General features: G+C 41.3%; 1 long non-coding RNA gene across 1 annotated transcript; it reads left to right on the top strand.

Annotated features, from left to right (window-relative positions):
* The first annotated feature begins 19 nt into the window (after positions 1–19).
* On the top strand, positions 20–21,245 carry LOC137371245 (uncharacterized). The gene is made up of 3 exons (XR_010975197.1): positions 20–151; positions 7,973–8,070; positions 16,473–21,245. It is a non-coding gene; the product is annotated as an uncharacterized lncRNA (long non-coding RNA).
* Positions 21,246–25,131: the final 3,886 nt, after the last annotated feature.

Raw genomic sequence — 25,131 nt, 5'->3', positions numbered from 1 at the left:
GTGACCTGGGGCCCGGAAGTCTCCTGCTGCGTGAGCGGGCTGAAAGGTCCCGCGCAATTGCGGTTACTTGATGCTCAGCGGGTGAAGGCTATGGACAGAGTCGGGGTGTCGGAGTCTGTGAAAGAGTACGAGAGGATGAAAGGCAATATCGGTAATAATGTACATTGGTGTGACAGCAGTTGCAGGCTTTTCAAGAAACCCAGCTGGGTAAAAAGGGTGGGAATTGTGCAGAGTTGAAAAAGAAATTGATAGTGAGCGAGACGGCATGTATTGTTTTTACCTCGGTGATATTAAGTCATGGCGCCCTTTAATGGGATGTATTTTGCCTCAGGACATCACTTTCACTGCCCCTCTTAAAATGCACCCTAGAAGCGTGTAAAGGTTTTACTTATGCACATGAAGCGATTGCGATTTAAGAATGACTTCAGCTGCGAATTTTTGTAGGGATCATTGGGGTGTGGTGTTTGACCAAAAGAGATTTTACAGTTGCAAAATACTTTGCCAGAAGCTTATTTAAAAGTTGCACTGCTGTCTAAAATAGCTTTTTGTTACGGTGATGTTTTTGGGTTGCCATTTGTTGTGGATGTATTTTTAGATAATCTTCTAAAGATGTTTGGATTGTCAAACAACTAGAGGATGGCAAATGTTTAAAAACCCAGTTCAAGAGGGAAAATATAAGCTTGAGAATTATAGGTCAGTAGTTTACAACAACAACTTTTATTTGTATAACGCCTTTAATGTAATGAAATGTCCCAAGGAGCTTCACTGCCAAATTTCAAGCACAATTAGACACTCGGCCACGTAGAGCAATATTGGGGCAGGTATGAACGTTTGCAGTGATACAAAATTCAGGAATGAGTAGTCCAATCTAATGAGGATAGTAACAGACTTGAGTTAATAGACAGACTGGTAAAATGGGCAGACACATGGCAGATGAAATTTAATGCAGAGAGGTGATACCTTTTGGCAGTATGAATAAGGAGGCAATATAAACTGATGATGCTGCATTAACATCTCACACTGAAGAGTGTCTGCAGAGACTCATCGACAGGTTTGCGGCTGCCTGCAATGAATTTGGCCTAACCATCAGCCTCAAGAAAACGAACATCATGGGACAGGACGTCAGAAATGCCCCATCTATCAATATCGGTGATCACACTCTGGAAGTGGTTCAAGAGTTCACCTACCTAGGCAGAACTATCACCAGTAACCTGTCTCTCGATGCAGAATTAAACAAGCGCATGGGAAAGACTTCCTCTGCTATGTCCAGACTGGCCAAGAGAGTGTGGGAAAATGGCGCACTGACCCAGAACACAAAAGTCCAAGTGTATCAAGCCTGTATCCTCAGTACCTTGCTCTACGACAGCAAGGCCTGGACAACGTACGTCAGCCAGGAGCGACGTCTCAATTCATTCCATCTTCGCTGCCTCTGGAGAATCCTTGGCATCAGGTGGCAGGATCGTATTTCCAACACCGAAGCCCTCGAGGCGGCCAACATCCCCAGCATATACACCATACTAAGCCAGCGGCGCCTGAGATGGCTTGGCCATGTAAGCCGTATGGAAGATGGCAGGATCCCCAAGGACACATTGTACAGCGTTGGTAGGAAAAAAGACAGAAGCGCAAGGAGAGAGCCAACTGTATAACAGCCCTGACAACCAATTTTATCTGCAGCATCTGTGGAACAGTCTGTCACTCTAGAATTGGCCTTTATAGCCACTCCAGGTGCTGCTCCACAAACCACTGACCACCTCCAGGCGCTTACCCATTGTCTCTCGAGACAAGGAGGCCAAAGAAGAAGAAGAATATAAACTAAATTGTACAATTTAAAGTGGGTGCAGCAACAGGGAGACTGGTGAGAGACAAATTTTTAAAGGTGGGTAGGACAAGTTGAGAAGGTTGTTTAAAAAGCCATACAGGATCCTTAGTTTTATAAATAAAAGCATCGAGTTGAAAAGCCAGAAATTTATGCTAAACCTTTATAAAACACTGGTTAGACCCCAATTGGATTATTATCTCCAATTTAAGACACCACAGTTTAGGAAGTATATCAAAAAGCCTTAGAGAGAGTGCAGAGGAGAATTACTAGAATGGCATCAGGTATGAAAGATTTCAGAGAGACTAGAGAAACTGGAATTATTCTCAGATCAGAGAGGTTAAGGGGAGGTTTGATGGCAATGTTCAAGATTGTGAAGAGTTTTAATAGAGTAAATGGCAGAAGGGTCGGTAACCAGGGGGCACAGATTACAGGTGATTGGCAAAAGAACCAGAGACAATATGAGAGGAAAAAATTATGAAGGGTGTTATGATCTAGAATGCATACCTGAAAGGGTGGTGGAACTGGATTCAATAATAAGTGGAAAGATGGGGGCGGGAACAGGGGAGTGGGACTAGCTGGATGACTTTCAAAGACCCAGCAGAGGCACAATGGGCTGAATGGCCTAGTTTTGTGCTGTATCATTCTATGATCACCTAATCTGCACATGGTCTACCCATTGGATAGGAAACAGGGCAATGAGTAGTGAATACACTATGCTAGGTGGAGAAAGTATGTGTAAATTGCCATCTCACAAAGGAGGAGTGTTTGGTTTGCTACTATCATGTCTTCCATTTCATCATGAATCTCCTGTTCTCCGTCCAAGCACTCGCATGTCATTCTACATATTTTCCTGTTTGTTTATTTCCCTATTCCTCTTTTGGTAGTAGTGTGGGAGGAGGTGAATGGGCAAATGTTGTATCTCCTGTATTGGCATGGGAATGTGCCAGGGGAAGGACATCAATTGATTGGGGTGATAGAAAAGGAAACCAGTGTATCACAGAAATGGTTCTGTCAGAATGCTGAGAGGGAGGGGCATTAGGTGATAGCATTGCTAAATGTCTCCATTCTGTTCACAAGTGTGACCATGAGCTCCCTGTAGCTTACCATTTCAATTTTCCAGATCACTCCTACTCTGATCTGTCTATATCCTTCTCTACTGTTGCAGTGAAGCTCAGGGAAAGAACTCTATTGATTTTAATCTAACCCATTAGGGGGTGGGTTTGCTTCTCACGTGCCTCCTGCTACTATCATTTCTTCCATTTCATCATGAATCTCCTGTTCTCCGTCCAAGCACACTCATGTCATTTTACATATTTTCCTGTTTGTATTTTTTCCCTATTCCTCTTTTGCTTTTTAAACGCTGTTCATCTGTAATATCTCCTATTCTTCAAGAAGGGTTAAGGCCTAAAACATTGACTGACTTCTGTATTTCCACAGCTGCTGGCCGTCCTGCTGAAGTATTTCTAGCTTTTTCGATTTTTTTTTTTTTGCTTTCAAATTTCCAGCATCTGCAATATTTTGTTTTCCTCTATCATCTACTGTGAGGGATATAGGTCACTAGCGTGATTTTTGTTTTATATTGGACCTACCTAGCAATACATCCTAATATTTGATTAGCATTAGCAATAACCTTGCAACACTGGTTATGAATCCTTTAGAAACTCATGTACTATTACACATGGATCTCTCTCCTTCAACAGATTTTAGTTCAGAACCCTGCACAGTGTGCATATGTTTGGTGTTAGGCCTATCAATATGCACAACAGAACATTTACCTACTTTAAATGTTGTCTGCCCATTTCCCCATCACGCTTGGATCTGATTGCAGTTAGTTTTTTTTCTTCCAAAATTCCAACACTTGCATTACTTTTTCTTGCATCCTTGAACTTCCAGATAATTTCCCCAGTGCTTTTATCCTGATCATTATAGGTTATGATTAAATAGTACTAACACCGATTATGTCCAGGTTCCACTAGTAACTGGACTCCAAGCAGAACAACCTTTTTGTCTAGCAAAATGCAACCAATTCCCTATCCAACCCTGAACCTGTTCTCCAATCACGTAGGACTGCATCCTATAAAGTAGCCTATTGTTTGCCACCTAGTTGAAATCCAAGTGTACAATGTTGACTGTGTCACTTTCATCCATTAACCTATTAACTTCCTCAAAAATGTAACCAGGTTGGTGAGACATGGCCTTTTCTAGAAGCCATATTGAGGGTCTCTATTAAACCCTTTTCTGTCCAGGTTCCAATAGATCTAAGTATTCCAACTAGCAACTTTCTAATAACTGAAATCGTGCTAACAGAATTATAATTTTCTAATTCTGACCTGTTGCCCTTTTTGAAAATAAGCACATGAGCCTCCCTCCAGTTGATGGGAACAAACCCTGACTCCAGTGAGCTGTTCAGTATATAATAAGCAAGGAGCTCGCCTAGTATCGCTGCTGTCCACTGGTGTGAAGACATTTAAAATCTCCATTATGCCCTGAGACTTTACCTGAACCTGGCCTGAGGAATATGTTAATGGCCCTATGCAGTTGGTCTTTCTCCTCCCACTGTAATCTTCTCCAACTCTGCAATTCCTGAAAATTCTCCATTCCTTGGATTCTGACGTTGGGCACCTGCCTCCTCTCCCCTTTCAGCTGTCTGGGCCCTAAGCTCAGTAATTTATCCTGGAAATCTCCCTGCCTCAAAGTATCCCTTTAAGCCCCAGTCAAAGCTTTTAGTCACTTCCTGATATCTCTGGTATGGTGTCTATTTTTGTCTTTTTAATTTGTTCATGGGATGGGGCATTGCTGACTAGGCCAGCATTCATTGCCCATTCCAAATTGCCTTTGAGAATGTGATGGTGAGCTGCCTTCTTGAACTGCTGCAGTCCATGTGTGGTAGGTACACCCACAGTGCTGTTGGGGAGTTCCAGGATTTTGACCCAGTGACAGTGAAGGATTGGCAATATAGTTCCAAGTCAGGATGATGTGTGGCTTGGAGGGGAACTTGCAGGTGATGGTGTTCCCATGCATCTGCTATTACACCTATGTGGGTGCCTTGTGTATTTATCTTCATTAAAAGTCATTTTATAAGTGCAAGTTGTTATCCTCCTCTGGCTTCCTAACAGCTTTTTAAAAAAACATTAATTGCTGCTGTAGTTGTCCACCACCTTGCCTTACATATTGGACATGCTGATAGCTTTTGTTGCCTTTGTCTGAGCTTGATATGATTCCTTGTCCTTCAAATTATTTTATTTTAATCTGTAAAATTATTTTTGCTTTGATTTGGCTTCGCACATGACCAGTGAGCCACTTTAGCTTTTAGCATGTGCTCTTCTTTTGATTCAAATACATGCCATGACTTCCTTTTGCATTAGGGTGGTTTTAAAGGTATTTTCTTCTGTGTTAATTTCCCCAGCTAATAGGATTGCCCAGTTGACCTAATTCTACTCTTCTGCCATCATTTGTAAATCTCACCCTCTTGGAATCTGAAACTAGCATTAAATTTTGGCAACTATGGTTTGACTATTCAAGTTCAATCCTTTTTTCATTCATTTACAGGCCAGCATGTAATGCCCATCCCTAATTGCTCTTGAGAAGGTGATGGTGAGCCACCTTCTTGAACTGCTCTGCTGCCCATGTCCTTCTAGATGTTGAAATCATGGGTTTGGGAAAGTGTTATCGAAGGGGCGTTGGTGCGTTGCTGCAGTGCATCTTGTAGATGGTACATACTGCTGCCGCTGTGCATCGGTGGTGGAGGGAGTGAATGTTAAACGTGGTGGATGGGGTGCGAATCAAGTCGGCTGCTTTGTCCTGGATGGTGTCGAGCTCCTTGAGTGTTGTTGGAGCTGCACCCATCCAGGCAAGTGGAGAGTATTTCATCACATTTCTGACTTGTGCCTTGTAGATGGTGGACAGGTACTGGGGAGACAGGAGGCGAGTTACTCGCCGCAGAATTCCCAGCCTCTGACCTGCTCTTGTAGCCACGGTATTTACGTGGCTGGTCCGGTTCAGTTTCTGGTCAATGATAACGCCCAGTGTTTGTAAGTATAATGGCACAGATTTTGGGCTGAATTTTCCCAGGGGCGTTGTGACCCTGACCTCAGGCCAAAAAGGGGTTGTGGTTCACTTTCAGCCATGCTTAGTTGTGCAGATAACATTGTAATATTTGATTTTCATTTGCCCTCAGCCTGTCATCTGTAAGATGAACAATTGTTAGCTTTGATCATGTAAATCAAATAACACTGAATACCTACTTAGTACTCTCTTAAAGAAGCTACCCTTCTTTCCCCCCCTCCCCACCCCCCCCCCCCCCCCCACCGCCACTGAAAGCAATTGGACGTTTTCGGCTCATGAACCATTAATTGGATTGCAACACAGAATATTGTGAGACCTCAATTTCAAAGAGCAGTTTAATGGAATATAGTTGCTGCTTTATTGCATTGCAAGAATTCAATTAAATGATGGAATCTGCAGAACTAGATGTGTGCCTTTTGTGATGTGATGTTTTTATACCCTGCCTAGAATTACATTGCAGGTACTTAGCAAATAATGAACTTGATCCAGTATTTACTGCCCAGAATACTAGCTGGTTATATGCTTGGTGTGGTCATTATATTGATAGTTTTCTGTACACCACATGTATAATATAATATATACCTTCACTAAACTGCTCTTCTAATAACCTATAAAAAACGTGTCTGGCACCTACCAACATGTCAAGTAACAGTTTTTATCCTGAGTTGGGAGCCTCACTGCGTGTGGAGTAATTAATACAAGGATATCCCTCTCTAGGGTTTGTAATTAGTATAACTTTGAAGTATTATACAAAATAATATAAATGAGGACATAGCGTAAGACTTTTAAAATGCATACTGAATTACTCCTGTGTGCCTTGATCCAATTATCCCCTGCCTTCCTAACTCCACTTCACCTGAAGACTACACAAAGTCTTGACTCCCCACATCATATGCCACAGATGATCAACGAGTAATAATGAAACATTTTATGCCAACTTTTTAAATTCCAAATTCCTGTTTTCACATTTATAATGGAACTGCCTATGTAAAATTGTTCTGTAATTAAAAGAGCAAAAAACAATTGACACACTGTATTACAGATAGATATCTTGGAATCCATACTTGTTCATCCTGTTTTGTAAAGAAGGAAATGAATGTTTCAGAAATAATTCAAATTTATATGTGTTAATTCAAGCAACATTTCACAATGATTTGTAATTTATGCTGATAAGTTGAGGTAATTTAAACCAATTTTATCCTCCAAATTTTACAACAGTGCATTTCCACTTAGGAAATAAACTTGCTATTAGATGGTGCCACACTGAGGTAGGACTTACCTTGAAGCCTGTGAATCATGATCTAACAGGTTTCTAGTTTCTTTCTTTTTGGAGAAAAACTTTCTCTCCCTGGGGGACATGAATGAATAATAGCAGCCTGCAAACAGACCTTCTGCCCACTTTTATGGCTGGAAAGTGAACAGGAGCAAAAAGGAATTTTTTTCTATTTGGAGGGAGAAAGTGGAGAGAGAAAATGTTTTTTACGTATTCTCTTAATTTGCTTCTTGCTGAAACTAGAAATTTATATATTTTATTCTTTCATGGGATGTGGGCATCGCTGGCAAGGCCAGCATTTGGTGCCCATCCCTAATTGTCCTTGAAGATGGTGGTGGTGGTCTGAGTTTTACTATTCCAGATGGTCTGTTACAACTGCAATATTATTTTTGTGATTTTTAAAAAAAATTTGTTTTATAAATTCAGAATTGCTATATTCCTGATTGTGAAGTTTAGGCAGGTATAATGTAAGTTAACATTTATCGATCAATGGCGCAAGAGGAAGTTGAATGGCCACCTGAAAGAAATAGGCTTTTAGGGCTATTGAGGGGGGTGGGTGGTGGTCAAGCCAGGGAGTGGGACTGATTGCATAGCTCCGTGGAGAGACAGCATGGACTCGATGGGCCAATGGCCTCCTTCTGTGCTGTAAATGACTCTGACTTCACCCTCTTCCCTGTGGGGCTGCTCGAACCCTGCTTCACCTCATGTTTACACTTGAACTTGACTCCCTGTGTGCAATATCATGGGAGATTGAGTAGTATTAAAATTTTTAAAAAAGTTAAATAGGAATATAGTTCGTGTTATTTATATTACAGAAAAACTTACTGAAGAATCTTCTCAGTTGGCTATGTACCAGAAGAAAATGGTGGAGCACAATGCAGTGCTTACAAAGCTCACCCAGAATTTCAATCAGGTAACTTGAAGCTGCAAATAGTTTTGTTTGGGAAGCTTCCCATTTGAGGCACCGAATGTTAGCCACAAGTGATCCTGGTCAGCTGCAGAGTAGATCTCTCTTTATCCCAACAATTAGACGTCCAACCTGTGAACAATAGCCACCAATGCATGAGTGTTATGTTTCCCACAGCAGACATCTTGGAGACATTTCACAGAATCATTACAGTGCAGAAGGAGGCCATTCGACCCTTCAACGGTTCTCTGAAAGAGCAATTCCCTCAGTTCCATTCCCCTACCTTCTCCCTGTAGCTGTGCACATTCTTCCTTTTCCTATAACTGTCTAATTCCCTTTTGAATGCTTCAATTGAACTTGCCTCCACCACATTCTCAGGCAGTGCATTCCAGACCTTAACCACTTGCTGCATGAAAAACTTTTTCCTCGTGTCACTTTTGCATCTGTTACCAAATACTTTAAATCTGTGCCCTCTCTTTCTTGATCCTTTCATGAGTGGGAACAGTTTCTCTCTATCTACTCTGTTCAGACCCCTCATAATTTTGAATACCTCTACCAAATCACCTCTCAGCCTTCTCTTCTCCAAGGAAAACAGTCCTAACTTCTCCAATCTTTAGTTTATTTAGAGGTACGGCACTGAAACAGGCCCTTCAGCCCACCGAGTCTGTGCCGACCATCAACCACCCATTTATACTAATCCTACACTAATCCCATATTCCTACCACATCCCCACCTGTCCCTACATTTCCCTACCACCTACCTATACTAGTGGCAATTTATAATGGCCAATTTACCTACTAACCTGCAAGTCTTTTGGCTTGTGAGAGGAAACCGGAGCACCCGGAGAAAACCCACGCAGACACAGGGAGAACTTGCAAACTCCACACAGGCAGTACCCAGAATTGAACCCGGGTCGCTGGAGCTGTGAGGCTGCGGTGCTAACCACTGTGCCGCCCCTATCTTCATAACTGAAATTCCTCACCCCTGGAACCACTCTCGTGAATCTTTTCTGTACTTCTCCAATGCCATCACATTTTCCCTCGCGTGCGGTGCTCAGAATAGGACACAATACTCCAGCTGAGGCCAAACCAGTGTCTTATACAAGTTCAACGTAACTTCCTTGCTGTTGTACTCTATACCCCTGTTAATAAAGCCCAGGATACTGTATGCTTTATTGACTGCTCTCTCAACTTATCCTGCCACCTTCAATGACTTATGCACATATACACCCAGGTCCATCTGGTCCTGCACCCCTTTTAGAATTGTACCCTTTATTCTAGATCGTCTGTTCATGTTCTTCCTACTAAAATGAATCACTTCACTTTTCTCTGCATTGAACTTCATCTGCAACCTGTTTGCCCATTCCACCAACTTGTCTATGTCCTTTTGAAGTTCTACACAATCCTCCTCACATGTCACAATACTTCCAGCTTTTGTATCATCTGCAAACTTTGAAATTGTGCCTTGTTCACAAAGGTCTAAGTCATTAATATATATCAGGAAAAGCAAGGGTCCCAACACTGATCCCTGGGGAACTCCACTACAAACCTTCCTCCAGTCCAAAAAACATCCATTCACCACTAATCTTTGTTTCCTGTCACTGGGCCAGTTTCGTATCCATGTTGCTACCATCCCGTTTATTTCATGAGCTACAGGTTTGCTGTTAAGTCTGCTGTGTGGCCTTTTGAAAGTCTATGCACACCACATCAACAGTATTGCCCTCATCAATCCTCTCTATTACCTCTTCAAAATACTCCAAGTTAGTTAAACATTTTTTCCTTCATAAATCCATGCCATCTTTCCTTAATTAACTTGCATTTGTCCATGTGACAGTTGATTTTGTCCCAAATTATTTTTTCTAGAGGTTTTCCCACCACTGAAGTTAAACTGACTGGCCTGTAGTTGCTGGGCTTATCTTTACACCCTATTTTGAACAAGGGTGTAATGTTTGCAATTCTTCAGACCTCTGACACCACCCCTGAGTCTAAGGAAGACTGAAAAATTATGGCCAGTGCCTTGCGATTTCCACCTTCACTTTCCTCGGTATCCAGCCCTGGTGCTTTATCCACTTTCAGTGCAGACAGTCTATCTAATACTTTCTCTTTATCAATTTTAAACCCCTTTAGTGTCTGACTTACTTCCTCTTTCAACATTGTCTGGGTTGCATCATCTTCCTTGATAAAGACAGATGCAAAGTATTCATTTAATACCTCAGTTATGCCCTCTGCCTCCATATGTAAATCCCCTTTCTGGTCCATAATTGGCCCCACTCCTCCCTTTACCACCCTTTTACTATTTATATGCCTATAGAAAACTTTGGGATTTCCGTTAATGTTAGCTGACAGTCTCTTTTCGTGCTCTCTCTTTGCTTCTCTTATTTGCTTTTTCACTTCCCCTCTGGAGCTTCTAAATTCAGCCTGATTCTCAATAGTATTTTCTACCTAGCATCTGTCATAAGCACACTTTTTCTTCTTTATCTTAATCGATATCTCTTTTGTTATCCAGGGAGCTCTGGATTTGTTTGCCCTACTTTTCCTCTTCGAGGAAACATTCCTTGACTGTGCCCTAACTATCTCTTCTTTGAAGGTAGCCCATTGTTCATCTACCAGTTTTCCAGCCAGCTTTTGACTCCAATTTATTTTCCCCAGCTCCATTCTTACCCCATTAAAGTTGACATTCCCCCAGTTAATTATTCTTACGCTGGATTGCTCTTTGTCCTTTTCCGTAGTCAGCCTAAACCTTATGATACAATGATCACTATCTCCTAAATCCCCTTTTCTGAAATAAATTGCCAATCTAGCCTCATCTGTTCCTACCCAGGTCCTCCAGTTTCAATGCTACATTTAAAAACACTTCTGAATTTATTTTTGAACACCACACCCCTGACTGACAAACTAGCACTAACAAACTTAGATATTTCTGTCTCTTTTGTTGATCAACAGTTTACCACTGTCAGTCCCTTGTTATTTTTCAGCTAAATCCAAAGGGATCCCACTTGGACCACTTCTTTATTTAAATCCTTCTGCTGTAATACCATCTCAATCTAATATCACATGTCCTCCCTCTCTTTCTTCCTATTGCTCCTGAAATTTTTATATCTAGGAATATTTAATTGCCAAAGCTGACCTAGCTTGAGACATGAGTTACTTGTTCTATTATTTTTCTATTCTATTTCTGCTGATAATTTAGTTTCTTATGAGCATTTCTCTTGGTTCTTGAGGATCCTGTAGTTCCATCTTAAACAGGGGTAAGCAATGGGGTGCAGGTCTCTGGCACAGAGTCTGTCCCTGTTGTTCAGAAGGGAAAGGGGAAGAGGAGCAGAGCATTAGTCATTGGGGACTCCATAGTTAGGGGAACAGATAGGAGGTTCTGTGGGAACGAGAGAGACTCACGGTTGGTGTGTTGCCTCCCAGGTGCCAGGGTACGTGATGTCTCTGATCGTGTTTTTGGGATCCTTAAGGGGGAGGGGGAGCACCCCCAAGTCGTGGTCCACATAGGCACCAACGACATAGGTAGGAAGAGAGATGGGGATTTAAGGCAGAAATTCAGGGAGCTAGGGTGGAAGCTTAGAGCGAGAACAACCAGAGTTGTTATCTCTGGGTTGTTGCCCGTGCCACGTGCTAGCGAAGAGAGGAATAGGGAGAGAGAGGAGTTGAACACGTGGCTGCAGGGATGGTGTAGGAGGGAGGGTTTTGGTTTCCTGGATAATTGGGGCTCTTTCTGGGGTAGGTGGGACCTCTACAAACAGGATGGTCTTCACCTGAACCAGAGGGGTACCAATATCCTGGGGGGGAGATTTGTTAGTGCTCTTCGGGGGGGGTTTAAACTAAATCAGCAGGGGAATGGGAACCTAAATTGAAGTTCCAGTGTACAGGCTGCTGAGAGTAGTGAGGTAGGGGATAAGGTTACAGGGACGCAAGAGGGCACTGGCAAGCAAGAACTTGGTTTAAAGTGTGTCTACTTCAACGCCAGGAGCATCCGGAATAAGGTGGGTGAGCTTGCAGCATGGGTTGGTACCTGGGATCCTGATGTTGTGGCCATTTCAGAGATATGGGTAGAGCAGGGGCAGGAATGGATGTTGCAGGTTCCGGGATTTAGATGTTTCAGTAAGAACAGAGAAGAGGGGGGGGTGTGGCATTGTTAATCAAGGAGAGTATTACAGCGGCAGAAAGGACGTTTGAGGACTCGTCTACTGAGGTAGTATGGGCCGAGGTTAGAAACAGGAGAGGAGAGGTCACCCTGTTGGGAGTTTTCTATAGACCTCCGAATAGTTCCAGAGATGTAGAGGAAAGGATAGCAAAGATGATTCTCGACAGGAGCGAGAGTAACAGGGTAGTGGTTATGGGGGACTTTAACTTTCCAAATATTGACTGGAAATACTATAGTTCGAGTACTTTAGATGGGTCTGTTTTTGTCCAGTGTGTGCAGGAGGGTTTTCTGACACAGTATGTGGACAGGCCAACCAGGGGCGATGCCACATTGGATTTGGTACTGGGTAATGAACCCGGCCAGGTGTTCGATTTAGATGTAGGTGAGCACTTTGGCGATAGTGATCACAATTCGGTTAGGTTTACCTTAGCGATGGGCAGGGACAGGTATATACCGCAGGGCAAGAATTATAGCTGGGGGAAAGGAAATTATGACGCGATTAGGCAAGATTTAGGATGTGTAGGATGGGGAAGGAAACTGCAGGGGATGGGCACAAACGAAATGTGGAGCTTATTCAAGGAGCAGCTAATGCGTGTCCTTGATAAGTATGTACCTGTCAGGCAGGGAGGAAGTTGTCGAGCGAGGGAGCCGTGGTTTACTCAAGAAGTTGAAGCGCTTGTCAAGAGGAAGAGGGCGGCTTATGTTAGGATGAGATGTGAAGGCTCAGTTAGGGCGCTTGAGAGTTACAAGCTAGCCAGGAAGGATCTAAAGGGAGGGCTAAGAAGAGCAAGGAGAGGACACGAGAAGTCATTGGCGGATAGGATCAAAGAAAACCCTAAGGCTTTCTATAGGTATATCAGGAATAAAAGAATGATAAGAGTTAGAACAGGGCCAATCAAGGATAGTAGTGGGAAGTTGTGTGCGGAATCAGAGGAGATAGGGGAAGCGTTAAATGAATATTTTTCGTCAGTATTTACAGTAGAGAAAGAAAATGTTGTCGAAGAGATTACGGAGATACAGCCTACTAGGCTAGATGGGATCGAGATTCACAAGGAGGAGGTGTTAGCAATTTTGGAAAGAGTGAAAATAGATAAGTCCCCTGGGCCAGATGGGATTTATCCTAGGATTCTCTGGGAAGCCAGGGAGGAGATTGCAGAGCCGTTGTTGTTGATCTTTGTCGTCATTGTCGACAGGAGTAGTGCCGGAAGACTGGAGGATAGCAAATGTTGTCCCCTTGTTCAAGAAGGGGAGTAGAGACAGCCCTGGTAATTATAGACCTGTGAGCCTTACTTCGGTTGTGGGTAAAATGTTGGAAAAGGTTATAAGAGATAGGATTTATAATCATCTTGAAAAGAATAAGTTCATTTGCGATAGTCAGCACGGTTTTGTGAAAGGTAGGTCGTGCCTCACAAACCTTATTGAGTTTTTCGAGAAGGTGACCAAACAGGTGGATGAGGGTAAAGCCGTGGATGTGGTGTATATGGATTTCAGTAAGGCGTTTGATAAGGTTCCCCACGGTAGGCTATTGCAGAAAATACGGAAGTATGGGGTTGAAGGTGATTTAGAGCTTTGGATCAGAAATTGGCTAGCTGAAAGAAGACAGAGGGTGGTGGTTGATGGCAAATGTTCATCCTGGAGTTTAGTTACTAGTGGTGTACCGCAAGGTTCTGTTTTGGGGCCACTGCTATTTGTCATTTTTATAAATGACCTGGATGAGGGTGTAGAAGGGTGGGTTAGTAAATTTGCGGATGACACAAAGGTCGGTGGAGTTGTGGATAGTGTCGAAGGGTGTTGTAGGGTACAGAGGGACATAGATAGGCTGCAGAGCTGGGCTGAGAGATGGCAAATGGAGTTTAATGCGGAGAAGTGTGAGGTGATTCACTTTGGAAGGAGTAACAGCAATGCAGAGTACTGAGCTAATGGGAAGATTCTTGGTAGTGTAGATGAGCAGAGAGATCTTGGTGTCCAGGTACATAAATCCCTGAAAGTTGCTACCCAGGTTAATAGGGCTGTTAAGAAGGCATATGGTGTGTTAGCTTTTATTAGTAGGGGGATCGAGTTTCGGAGCCACGAGGTCATGATGCAGCTGTACAAAACTCTGGTGAGGCCGCACCTTGAGTATTGCGTGCAGGTCTGGTCACCGCATTATAGGAAGGATGTGGAAGCTTTGGAAAGGGTGCAGAGGAGATTTACTAGGATGTTGCCTGGTATGGAGGGAAGGTCTTATGAGGAAAGGCTGAGGGACTTGAGGTTGTTTTCGTTGGAGAGAAGGAGGAGGAGAGGTGACTTAATAGAGACATACAAGATAATCAGAGGGTTAGATAGTGTGGATAGTGAGAGTCTTTTTCCTCGGATGATGATGGCAAACACGAGGGGACATAGCTTTAAGTTGAGGGGTGAAAGATATAGGACAGATGTCAGAGGTAGTTTCTTTACGCAGAGAGTAGTAGGGGCGTGGAACGCCCTGCCTGCAACAGTAGTAGACTCGCCAACTTTAAGGGCATTTAAGTGGTCATTGGATAGACATATGGATGAAAATGGAATAGTGTAGGTCAGATGGTCGGCGCAACATCGAGGGCCAAAGGGCCTGTACTGCGCTGTAATGTTCTAATTCTAATTCTAAAAAAATACTACAGGGGTCTGCACTATTGCAGTGTCAAAACAGCATGTTGCTTTGATCACAATTTATTGACAGCCTTATCTATAAAGTAAGCTTAAAATTACAGGATATTTGAGTTTAGCAATTCAGCTCAACACTTTGATGTTTGCTCAGATGAAGAAAAATCTAGGTGTTTGGCTTACATATTTCTCAAGAGAAAGCTATTTCAAAAGACTATAGCTGTATATATACTGTGAAGGAAGATCTCTAAGAACTGATTGAAAATGTGCTATCTCAGATTTAACTCTTCCCATTTTACTGATATTTGATTCTCTCCTTATACTTCCTCCTTTTCTTATCCTTTTAACTCATTCCTTATTTTCTTGTTTGCTCTTATTTTGATCATACCTATAGGCCCCATATGCCATCTGCTTCAATTCCAACTGGTAAGCTTATTCCTATTTTGAAACTTGTCTTTTTTTTGTAAATGCTAAATATTTATTCACCTTTAGAAATTTCAATCCTGTGCACCAAATTCTTTTTCCACCTTGCCTCAGCTAGCTAATTTGTTTTTCTAAAATCTGCCCTATTGCAATTTGCACCATCTTTTTTTCCTATCTGTTTGAACCTTAAACATATAATCATAACTCCCAAAGTGCTTACCCATATTTAACCTATCCTACCTGGTTATCTCATTACTCATAACTACATCTAGCAAAAACTTATTTTTTGTAAACATATCATTATACTGCTTGATGAAGGAGTCCTGCACACATTTTGGGAATTCCATTTCTTTTCTCAACTTATTCCCTCTATATCCAAATGAGTATGTTATTAAAATCTTGGAGCAATACTTCCATTATTCCTACTCCACTCCCTGACTTGTCTACAGATTTCCTATCTAGCAGAGGCACAATGGGCTGAATGGCCTTCTGTGCTGTATCATTTGATTTGATATCCCTCCCACTGTTGGGTATTGGTGGGATGTGGTGCAGTCGATCATACAATCTCAGGCACAGCTCAATTGTCGCACTCTTGCCTGAACCAGAAGGTTGTAGGTTCAAGTCCCTCTTCAGAGACTGCAGCACGTAAATCTAGGCTGACGCTCCAGTGCAGTACTGAGGGAGTGCCGCACTGCTGGTGGTGGCGACTTTCGAATGAGACATTAAATCAAGGATGTAAAAGATCCCATGGCACTCTCTCAAAAAATACCACCTTAAAAATAATGATCTGGTCATTTGTTATGCTGCTGTTTGTGAGTGTGCTTGTGCACAAATTGGCTGCTGTGTTTCCTACATTATAACACTTCAAAAGTACTTTAATTGCTGTAATGGGCATGTTTGATGTTGAAGCTGGCAGTAAGGAACCCTATGATCTATATAAAAAGTCATTAATTTTCATCTGTACATAATTCTGCAGCCATCTGTTGGTATGTGCATTTATTGCCTGATCATATTTACCACCTTTGTTATCCTATTAACAAAGAATGTGGTTTAAAAAAAAATAGTTGACTTCCTCTCCAGCTGGAAAACTAAACAGCACTGTTTGATGTTGGAATAATTGATCTTACTCAGTGAGCAGCTTTACATGAATATGACATTGCAAATTCAGTGCAATTTAACAACTGAAGCAAACAAACTAAACTTTTATCTGTTTGTAGGTACAATCGAGATTGGAACGGGTAGCAGCAGTGAAGCCTGGTAGCGTGTTACTGAACCAGTAGTTTACTTGAAAAAATACCCCAGTTATGGAATGGAAACCAACATTTCCAATCTGTTCAAGATTGTAGTATTAACTTGAGCTTTATAGGTATTCGGTTTATTCAATGAGTGAATGTTCTATAATTTTTTTTTACATGTTATGTAAATATCAGCAATTCAGTTGTATTGTGTTGACTTAAAAGTAAAACTTACTGTCGAATGAGTTTTTTTTTAAGCTCCTTCAGAGCACTTGTTTGAAAAAAGACTTTTCATGAATAATGTAAGATTTAGAGCCTTACTTATAATTTGTTCTTGGATCAGATAAGAATTCAGACAAGGAGCCACTTAATGTAGTGATGTCAGGATGATTTTTTTAAGGCTGAAGGCAATACTCAAAAATTCAAGGCAGTCGATATCTATAATCTTGAGGTCCATTAGATTATACATCTCTGGTGCGACTCATCCTGCTTTTCTGTTACATTTTGATCATAACTTGTTACATAGTTTTAAATATCTGTTCGTTATTGGTCTGTATCACAAAGTAATTCTGGTTGAATCAAACTGTATCGGCAGCATTTTTTCCAGTAAGATACACAGCTACAATTAACTCTTCATTTACTAAAAGCTCATACAATATGAAATTCATAATACAAAAAAGCCAGTAAAATGATAATCCACATTTCTTACAATAACTTACATTTTGATAGCTTTAAAAAAGCACAGTAAAGAGTAATTGTAATATGTATTAAATATTTAAATGAGATTTAATGGAATATCAGTTAAATCTGAAGATGCCTCTTCAGATGCTTCATGCCATTTTTGCATGCCAGCTTAGTTCCATTGGTAGTAGTTGGCATCTGGGCCAAAAGATTGTGGATTTTAACACTGCACCAGGAGTTTAAACTCCATCTAGGTTGATACTCATGTGCAATACTAAGTGGTGCATTGTCAGAGTTTTGGGCCTGCAGCATTTGTTTTGAGGTTGGCTCAAACAGAGAGAGCAGCAGTTTCATATTAATTCAGTACACTCTGGCTGATTAAGTCTGTAGTGCTACTTGAGTGTTTTTCTCATTGGTGGTGAATGCTCTTAATGACTAACTCTTGCGTTTGTTCATTTTTTAAAAGTCTGTTTCATAAACAATAGACTATGATCCAACATGGTCACTGCAGAGAAAGGTTTGTCCTTTTGTGTATTCTGTCTGATGAGGACAAATCTTCAAAGCTAAGAGGTGTCAATTGCACCCCATCCTAAAACATTCCAGAATTGAATGTCGTCGTCTTCAACAAGGGAGTGAAGTCGCCACATCCTGGGCCATTGTGTCATCACCATGGGGAAGAGATGAGAATGTCTCCTACCAGGTGAGAGGTTACACAGTTTCACCTTTGTGGAAAAAAAAGACAGCCAGAGAGAGAAGCAATATCCAAAAAGCTTCTGTTCCAGCCAACCCAGAAAGCATATGCCCTGCTGCTGAATGCTACATTTACATTATAGAGCAGTGAGAACCAGAAGTAACCCACAATCTTCAACTGAACCTTCAATTGAGAGAAATCTACAATTAGCTCAGGGGGACACCATCAAGGACTTGATTTCCAAGAAAATCCAATAGGTTTACAATGACCTCCCCCCTCCACTGAGTCACTTTTTTCCTTCTCTATCTGTCTCTCGGATGTGAGAGTGAGTGGATGCGGTTGTGACAATTTCGGGATAAGGCATACTGATCAATCAACCGTTGATTTTCTGTTTTTAAAAGCGATAAAGCCTGTCACTGTTCTATTTGAAGAATAAAACACCAAGTGGTTAAGCCCCAATAAAAAATACACGTGGTCAGGTGGGGAGTTGAAAGGTGGGAACCGCCAATGTGGCCTTAAATTGGGGGTTCGAAGCCAGGATTTGAACTGCCAGATAGAGATTTGGAAGACAGGAGGAAAATTGACATCTAAAATTGTAGAAAAATAAACAAACAGGTTATCTTGTATTCTTTTTCTCTACGATGATAGAAACAAAAGAGATGGCCACATTTAAGACTAAGGAGATTGTAGAGCAGGGAGAGATGTCCCGTGGAAAATTTGTTTAACTTAAGTATTGAAGATTTAAAAATTAGTTAGAGGTGGGAATCATTTTCAGACAAAAATCAAAGAACCCTGAACTGATGAAATGTCAAGCCAACCATTTTTAATTTACCCCTGAACTAGAGGAAACAGCATGGAAACAGAGACTGAAAAAATCACTCTATCTAGAATACAGTTGCAGATGAAAAGGGAAGAAACAGTTAAAAAGGGAGGAGTTGCAGTTTCAGACAGAAAAAGAGGAAAGAGAAATGCAAAGAGAAGTTGTTGCAAGAAAGTGAGTTAGCAAGGCTACAAACCCAAAATGAAAAAAGCCACTCAAATCCTATCTCCAATTCAGAGCAAAGCTTTGTGCTGAGACACTCAAGACCAGTGCCAAAATGTAATGAGGAGGTTGAGTCATATTTTATCTCATTTAAGAGAATAGCTACCACGCACAAGAATTTTGGACTCTCTCAAGGAACGTTTGTGGGTAGGGCTTGAAATTTCTTTCCCTGTCAATCAGAGGAACTTTCTTCTGATTATGAACAAACTAAAACTGCAATTCTAAATGCATATGCACTGGTACTGGCAGCATATAGACAAATTCCAGCACACCCGGAAAGGACCCACAGAGTCTTGCATTGCATTCAAAAGAATTAAACATATGGCTTTTGATTGCTGGATACGATCTCTCAAGCTGGAACCCTCATGAAATTTGAGAAAAGTGATGTTGCTAGAAGAATTTAAAAATAGCTTCCCAACTAGTATAAGAACCTACATTGAAGAACAAAGAGTCAAGTGTAAGGGAAGCAGCTCAAACGGCCAACGATGATGAATTAATACACAAATCCTTAACTCCAAATAAATGGGTCTAGTAACTGATAAGCTAGAGAGATATAGCAGAGGAAGCAGAAATGGCCTTTAGAAAATAGATCAGGGAAGGAAAAGCCAACCAGTCTCCAACTTTTAAAAGAAGGAACCCAGGGGATAAACCAGTAGGGATCTGCCAGATATGTTGCCGGTGTGGCAAATCTGAGCATGTCCAGGCAAATTGTCGGTATGCCAAAAACCAAGAGGCGCTGCAGTCAAGCCCATGTCTGTGCCTTTGAAAGTGCTAAGCCTGTGTTCTGTTATCACGCAAGAGCAGAGCAGATATCAGATCTTTTTGCACAAAAGAAAATGATGACTCCTTTGTGTCCCAGGTACCAGACAACGAGACAATAATCCTCAGGGATCCTGGTTGTTTTCAAACCCTACTGACAGCAATGGCACCAGAAAACAGAACAAGTACCACAGTATTAGTAAAAGGGCTTACTGGCAAATGCTTGAAGGTTCCCATAGTTAATATTTACCTACAAAGGACGTTTGTCACTGGAATAGTGACAGTTGGAATTATTCTGAGCATGTCCTCAAAAAACTCAACAGGTTCGTCAAATATGATTTCCCATTCATAAATCCATGTTGATATACCCAATCAGATCGTTATTATCCAAGTGTCCATTTATCACATCCTTTAGAATAGATTCTACCAATTTCCCTACTACTGATGTAAGGCTAACAGGTCAGCAGTTACCGGTTTTCTCTCTCCCTCCCTTCTTAAATAGTGTGGTGACATTTACTATCTTCCAATCTGCAGGAACCATTCCAGAATCTATAGAATTTTGGAAGATTATCACCAATGCATCCACTATCTGCATAGCTACCTCTTTCAACATTCTGGGATGTAGAATATCAGGTCCTGGGGACTTATTGACCTTCAGCCCCATTAATTTCTCCAATACGACCTTCTTACTAATAATAATTTCCTTCAAATCCTCATTCTCCCTAGTCCCTTGGATCTTTAATTCTGGGAGATTTCTTGCATCTTCCTCAGTGAAGACAGACACAAAGTAATCATTCAGCTTCTCTGCCATTTTTCTATTCCCCATTGTAAATTCTCCTGTAATGGACCCACACTTGTCTGAGCCAAACGTTTCCTTTTTACATACCTATAGAAGCTTTTACAGTCCGTTTTTATGTTTTTTTTTTTTACCAATAGTAGTTTCCTAGAGGACCTGGGGCAGATTAGGAAAACACCTATCTCAAATAAAAGGAGAAGGGAATGTAACATATCCTAAAGTGAACAACACTTGTGAAAATCACAAGAAAACTAAAAGTGAGGTCAGCATGGATCTACCCACTGTTACAACTGACAACTCCTGTCAAAGCCCCCAATCAAAATATACGATTCTGATTGTGGTGGGACCAACGCACTGTTAATTCATTCCTGTTGCTCCACAGATCGGCTTACATATCATTTTAAAACTTTCCAAATTAAAGACCCAACCAAATTGTACAATCTATTAACCCCCGAATGAGGCTAACCAAACCAGGTGTCTTTAAATCAACAAATTTAGTTAGAAGAATTAAATTCTTAAACACTATGAAGATATAAATATTAAGTTAGAAAAAATGAGAGTCCTTGCAAATTTACAGTCCAATGTTGCTTGAAGTCCTCACAGGAGGTTGCTTTCCTTCTCCAGCAAATTTCAACAATTAACAACTTGCAAACACTTTCAACAGAATCAATCTGACTTGAGAGATAAAGGATTGTCACAGTCTAACTTCCCTTTCTTCAATTTAAGTTACCAGAGATCTCTGTTTTGGCTTGACTTTTTTTTAGAATTTTGAGATAATAAAGACTAAAATCCCCTTCCTTCAGTTTAAATGGTTGAGAGCTCTTTTTCCAGGTGCTGTCATCACAGCTGTGTCTGAGTTCTATTATAACAAACTGTCTTCAACAAAAGCCAGTTCAAAAACTGAATTGTAACAAATGTATCGCATGAGTCTCACTCCCATTGGCTGTTTCCATGGTATCGAGAATGCACCCTTTGAATCGCAATCTTCAAATGGCTGTTTCTAAGGCAATGAAAATGCACCTTCCTATAACTACTAAGGCTTGCTGGTTCTTAAAGCAATACTGATCCTTTGCAAGCCTTAAAGGCAAACCGCATATTCCTGAAAAAAATTACAGGACCATGACACCTCCACCCCTAGTGGAATGAAACACCATTTCTGAAATGCGTTTCATTACAATGGGTAAAAAAATAAATAAATTGAAAAAATGCTAACTTTCTTCCCACGCATTTACAGATATACACATTTCTAAAAAAAAATATTTAGACTACAGCAACAAGTTCCACCACAACATTTCAGCTTTAAATTTTCAAAAGGTTGTTCCAATTAAGCCATTTTAAATTTCCAAGCATAGTCTTCCAATTGTTTTGTGTTTTCCTTCCAAGTGTCCCTATTGTCCATCACCTCAGCCAGGTGAGCTGCACAGCTAGCAGCATTGACCACTACTGGGTTTACTATTCTCTGAGAAGTTTATCGAGTACCCCTTAACCTATCTGGCATCACTTGACACTGGAAAACCGTGTCTGATTTTTTTTCTTCCCCTGGGGTATCAAAGGAATTTGACAGTATCCTTCCAGCACATTTGTCTCTTTAAGACACATTGTGTTGCCCACTGTCCATACAGTCCTTTAAATGAGAATTTGAATAGGAGTCTGCCTTCTTTACCACAGTGACCTTTCTGGAGTCTGTGCAAGTTTGAGCCATCCCACCAGGCTTAGTCATCAAGACCATCAGCGAATTCCAGCTATCCTGACTAGGTTCAACTAAGCAGCCCTTCAGCATGCATTCTACCTCTGCTTCCACTTGGGCCTGTCTGTCTGTACCTAAGCAACAAGGATGTCGTTTTAAAGGAATGCACCGCCCCGCCCGATACCTACATCATGTGTGGCTAAGGTTGTACATCCTGGTTTATCCCTACAAACTTTTTGAAACATTGTGAAAACCCTGGTTAGGACTTCACACTGTTTTGCCTCTAAGTGTAAAAGCCTATTGTTTAATTTTCCTAGCCATTCTGCATTCACTGATGGGATGGAGGTTCAACCTGAAAATTTCCTCTCCCTACTTCTGCTTCATCCTCACTATCCTTTTCCTTCTCCACAGTCCCGACTACCTGACATACCTGTACTGACTTATCCTCCTCCCTGCGGTAATATGGTTGAGCAAATGTGACAACCGATTCTTCTTCTGGCGATCAGGGGTGTCAATCAATTAATCTACCTTACCCACTTTTGATCACTCTATATGGGCCACTGAACCATGCTTTCACTTGTTCTCCCTGTGATGGTAACAACAATAATACCTCATCCCCTGGTTTTATGGTAGGTTGTGGCTTCCCCACTGTTTGACCAGGTATGCCCGACAAAATTGTTTCACATCCTTTGTAAAAACCGGCCAGTAATAATGTTTTCTTATGTGTGATTTGGTCTTCCGAATTCCCCTATGTCCTGAAAAAAGAATGTTGTGTGCTAACCTTAATAATCCTTGTCGATATTTAGGTGGTACCACTATCTGTTGGACAACTATCCAGTCTTCATCGGCAGGTCTATGAGGCAGTCTCCATTTCCTCCTCAAAACCCCGTTTGCCATATAATAGCCTTCCAGAACTCCTTTCACCTCAGCTTCTGACAGAGCCGTCTGTGCTATTTGGTAGATCTGTTAAACATCTCATTTGGATTATCTAAATCCCCAAATAAGGTTTCAGATGCCTGATTATCTATTTGTGGTGCCCCTTTTACCTCCGACAATGGATCCTGTCTAGCCATTGCTCAGGTAACTACACATGCAGGAAATATTCTTGGAACTTGCTCCTGTAATTGCTCTCTTTCCTTAATTTCACTTGGTTCCTCTGTAACCATAGGAGAAACTGATATTTTTGATCCTGCCAAATCATTTCCTAGTAGATCAATTCCCTTTACTGGTAAACTGTGGGCAACACCCACAGTTATTATCCCAGATATTAAGTCACTCTCTAGGCATACTTGATACAAAGGTACGGGTGTACATACCCCAGCTATTCCATTAACTAAAACTTTAGCGTTCAAGGCACCCTCTGGTGGAAACCTCATATCTTTCCCCAGCAAGAGTGTTTGGGTTGCTCCTGTGTCCCTGAGTATAATGATAGGTTTTCCTGCCTCACTTACAGGATACGGAGTTACTCTCCCCTTTGACAAAGTTTCATTATAACTCTCAGGTATTTTATTCTTCACCTCTATACTCCTCTTAGTTTTAGTATTTGGTTTCACATTCACAGCTGTCGCTAAAGCTATAGCCTGGTCTTCTGTACTCTGAGTCTTTTCCTCTGCACTATCTTTGCGAACATCAACAAGTCCCATGGGTTTACCTCGCAGTTTCCAGCACTCTGAACGATGATGGCCCGTTTTGTTGCAATGATAACACTTTGGCTTGCGAACCTCATTTCTACCCTCAGCACCTTCCTTTCTGACCTGACGTGGTGATCCTGGGGCATTCCCAGCTGTTTCTTCTTGTCCCCCAGCTACTTGCCTTCCTTTCACTCTCCCACTTTCTATCCTTCTCGGGTTTATGGGGGTGACGGACAAAATAGGTTGGCTTATTCACAAGCTCAAAATCATCAGCAATCTCTGCTGCTTGCCTAGCTTTCAAAACTTTCAGGTTATCTATATGAGTTCTCACTACTGAAGGAATGGAGTTTTTAAACTCTTCTAAGAGAATCAATTCTCAAAGGTTCTCATATGTGGTTTCTATCTTTAATTCCCGTATCCAACGGTCAAAATTCATTTGCTTCACCCTCTCAAATTCTAAATATGTCTGCCCAGTCAATCTCCATAAGTTCCTAAACTTCGGACGGTAAGCTTCAGGGACCAACTCATATGCAACGAGAATAGCCTTTTTTAACCATCTCAATCTGCAGAAGCCTCTTCAGAAAGCATAGCATAAGCTTCATGAGCTCTGCCTACCAACCTACCCTGCATGAGCAATATCCAGCTTTCTTTCGGCCATTTCACCTGTTTGGCTATCTTTTCAAAAGATATGAAAAATGCCTCTCCTCGAACTTAGGAAGATCCTGTATAAATTTAAACAACTTCTCACTGGGTCCTGATCTAAATTCAGATTCTTCCTGACCTGAATTTTCCTTGGATTTAAGACTACCCCTTTGTCTTAGTTCCATCTCTTTTAATCTAAATTCCCTCTCTTCTCTTTCACTCTCTCTCTCTCTGAAATGCTCTTTCTCCCTGTCCTCCAATTCAAGTTTTCTTAATTCTTTTTCTGCCTTGTTTCTTTTCCTGCTGAAGGTCTAGTTTTTTCATTTCTAGCTGAATCCTAACCAATTCCACTGCATCACTCTCAGACCTACTACCTTCATGTCTTTCGTATTTGCTTTCTTGTTCCTCGTATTGCCCCTCATCTGTATTATCATCATCTTCTACCAATTCCAGATGTTCGGCTATTTCAATTTTTTTGGCACCCGATTTCAATTCCAAACCCAATTTCACTGCCAATTCTTTAATTTGTTTTTAGTTAAAGTTATCAAGTCACTCAGGAAAACATTCTGCTTTCCCAAAAACTCTGCTATGACCACTAATGCCACAACAATGGTATAGACTGTACCTTATTATACAAGAGACTTGGTTATTTTAATTTTTGTAATTGGTGTAGATTTAGAACCCAGCAATCAAGTTTCTAATTGATAAGATC

Source organism: Heterodontus francisci, chromosome 6 (assembly GCF_036365525.1).
Source record: "Heterodontus francisci isolate sHetFra1 chromosome 6, sHetFra1.hap1, whole genome shotgun sequence".
In the NCBI taxonomy this organism is placed as follows: domain Eukaryota; kingdom Metazoa; phylum Chordata; class Chondrichthyes; order Heterodontiformes; family Heterodontidae; genus Heterodontus; species Heterodontus francisci.
The sequence above is the reverse complement of the archived record's forward strand: the minus strand, read 5'-3'. Positions and strand labels throughout refer to the sequence as shown.